We start from the raw sequence: 3,412 nt of genomic DNA, 5'->3' as shown, positions 1-3,412 counted from the left end.
CCCCATGGGTCCTTAGAGAAGGAGCAGAGATGCTGTGCGTGCCTCTAACCACAATCTTCAACACATCCCTTGAAACTGGGCAACTACCTGAGAAATGGAAGACAGCTAATGTAGTCCCCTTAATTAAGAAAGGAAACAGAAACGAGGCACTAAACTACAAACCTGTGTCTCTGACATGTGTGCAAAGTCATGGAGAAGATTATCAGGAGGAGAGTGGTCGAACACCTGGAAAGGAACAAGATTATAAATGAAAACCAGCATGGGTTCATGGAAGGCAAATCCTGTTTTATGACAAGGTAACAGAAGTAAGACACGAGAGAGAGGGGGGGGGTAGATTGCATTTTCCTAGACTGCAGGAAAGCCTTTGACATAGTTCCCCACAAGAGATTAGTGCAGAAGCTGGAGGATCAGGCGCATGTAAAATGGAGGGCACTGCAATGGATAAGGGAATACCTGACAGGGAGGCAGCAACGAGTCATGGTACGTGAAGAGGTATCACAGGGGTCAGTTCTAGGACCAGTGCTATTTTTGATACATGTGAACGACATGATGGAAGGAATAGACTCTGAAGTGTCCCTGTTCGCAGATGATGTGAAGTTGATGAGAAGAATTAAATCGGACGAGGATGAGGCAGGACTGCAAAGAGACCTGGACAGGCTGGACATGTGGTCCAGTAACTGGCTTCTCGAATTCAATCCAGCCAAATGCAAAGTCATGAAGATTGGGGAGGGGCAAAGAAGACCGCAGACAGAGTATAGGCTAGGTGGACAAAGACTACAGACGTCACTCAGGGAGAAAGACCTCGGGGTGACCATAACACCGAGCACATCACCGGAGGCACACATCAACCAAATAACTGCTGCAGCATACGGGAGCCTGGCAAACCTGCTGGTCCAGTGGCTAACGCGTCGGTTTGGAGTTTTATGAGACTCTGACCGCGAGTTCTAACCCCACCCGTGGTATGGTTTGGTTACCAGACTGTTGTGGGTCACATCAAAGTGGAAATGTATTAGATAACATTTCTTTTAAGTTTGTAAACAGTAAATTAAATGTTTAAGACGAAGTTCAAATGACGTCAAAATCACTGAGGTTTCGGGGGTCAACGCCCCCGCGGCTTGGTCAGTGACCAGGCCTCGTGGTGGATCAGGGCCTGATCAACCAGGTTGTTGCTGTTGGCTGCAGGCAAACCGGCGTAGGAACCACAGCCTGGCTGGTCAGGTACTGACTTTAGGTGCCTGTCCAGCGCCTTCTTGAAGACAGTCAGGGGTCTTGAAGACAGCCAGGGGTCTTGAAGACAGCCAGGGGTCTTGAAAACAGCCAGGGGTCTTGAAGACAGTCAGGGGTCTTGAAGACAGCCAGGGGTCTTGAAGACAGTCAGGGGTCTTGAAGACAGCCAGGGGTCTTGAAAACAGCCAGGGGTCTTGAAGACAGTCAGGGGTCTTGAAGACAGCCAGGGGTCTTGACAGCCAGGGGTCTTGAAGACAACCAGGGGTCTTGACAGTCAGGGGTCTTGAAGATAACCAGGGGTCTTGAAGACAGTCAGGGGTCTTGAAGACAGCCAGGGGTCTTGAAAACAGCCAGGGGTCTTGAAGACAGCCAGGGGTCTTGAAGACAGCCAGGGGTCTTGAAGACAGCCAGGGGTCTTGAAGACAGCCAGGGGTCTTGAAGACAGCCAGGGGTCTTGAAGACAGCCAGGGGTCTTGAAGACAGCCAGGGGTCTTGAAGACAGCCAGAGGTCTTGAAAACAACCAGGGGTCTTGAAGACAGCCAGGGGTCTTGAAGACAGCCAGGGGTCTTGAAGACAGCCAGGGGTCTTGAAAACAACCAGGGGTCTTGACAGCCAGGGGTCTTGAAAACAACCAGGGGTCTTGACAGCCAGGGGTCTTGAAAACAACCAGGGGTCCTGAAGACAGCCAGGGGTCTTGAAAACAACCAGGGGTCTTGAAAACAGCCAGTCTTGAAGACAACCAGGGATCTTGAAGACACCCAGGGGTCTTGAAGACAGCCTGGGGTCTTCAAGACAGTCAGGGGTCTTTAAGACAGCCAGGAGTCTTGAAGACAACCAGGGATCTTGACAGCCAGGGGTCTTGAAGACAGCCAGGGGTCTTGAAGACAACCTGGGATCTTGAAGACAACCTGGGGTCTTGAAGACATCCAAGGGTCTTGATGATTCCCAGGGGTCTTGATGATTCCCAGGGGTCTTGACAGGGGTCTTGAAGACAACCAGGGGTCTTGAAGACACCCAGGGGTCTTGACAGCCAGGGGTCTTGAAGACAACCAGGGGTCTTGACAGTCAGGGGTCTTCAATACAACAAGGGGTCTTGAAGACACCCAGGGGTCTTGATGATACCCACGGGTCTTGAAGACACCCAGGGGTCTTGACAGCCAGGGGTCTTGAAGACACCCAGGAGTCTTGACAGCCAGGGGTCTTGATGATACCCACGGGTCTTGATGATTCCCAGGGGTCTTGAAGACAACCAGGGGTCTTGAAGACACCCAGGGGTCTTGACAGCCAGGGGTCTTGAAGACAGCCAGGGGTCTAGAAGACACCCAGGGGTCTTGACAGCCAGGGGTCTTGAAGACAACCAGGGGTCTTGACAGCCAGGGGTCTTGACAGTCAGGGGTCTTGAAGACAACCAGGGGTCTTGACAGCCAGGGGTCTTGAAGACAACCAGGGGTCTTGACAGGGGTCTTGAAGACAGCCAGGGGTCTTGAAGACAGCCAGGGGTCTTGAAGACAGCCAGGGGTCTTGAAGACAGCCAGGGGTCTTGAAGACTGCCAGGGGTCTTGAAGACAGCCAGGGGTCTTGAAGACAGCCAGGGGTCTTGAAGACTGCCAGGGGTCTTGAAGACAGCCAGGGGTCTTAAAAACCAGGGGTCTTGACAGCCAGGGGTCTTGAAGACAACCAGGGGTCTTGAAGACACCCAGGAGTCTTGATACCCACGGGTCTTGAAGACACCCAGGGGTCTTGACAGTCAGGGGTCTTGAAGACAGCCAGGGGTCTTGAAGACAGCCAGGGGTCTTGAAGACAGCCAGGGGTCTTGAAGACAGCCAGGGGTCTTGAAGACTGCCAGGGGTCTTAAAAACCAGGGGTCTTGACAGCCAAGGGTCTTGAAAACAACCAGGGGTCTTGAAGACAGCCAGGGGTCTTGAAAACAACCAGGGGTCTTGAAAACAGCCAGGAGTCTTGAAGACAACCAGGGATCTTGAAGACAGCCAGGGGTCTTGAAAACAACCAGGGGTCTTGAAAACAACCAGGGGTCTTGAAGACAGCCAGGGGTCTTGAAGACACCCAGGGGTCTTTAAGACAGCCAGGGATCTTGAAGACAACCAGGGGTTTTGGAGATAGCCAAGGATTTTGAAGACAACAAGGGATCTTGAATACAGCCAGGAGTCTTGAAGACAACCAGGG

The sequence above is a fragment of the Cherax quadricarinatus genome, chromosome 24, assembly GCF_038502225.1.
Source record: "Cherax quadricarinatus isolate ZL_2023a chromosome 24, ASM3850222v1, whole genome shotgun sequence".
In the NCBI taxonomy this organism is placed as follows: Eukaryota; Metazoa; Arthropoda; class Malacostraca; order Decapoda; family Parastacidae; genus Cherax; species Cherax quadricarinatus.
This window is presented reverse-complemented; position numbering follows the sequence as displayed.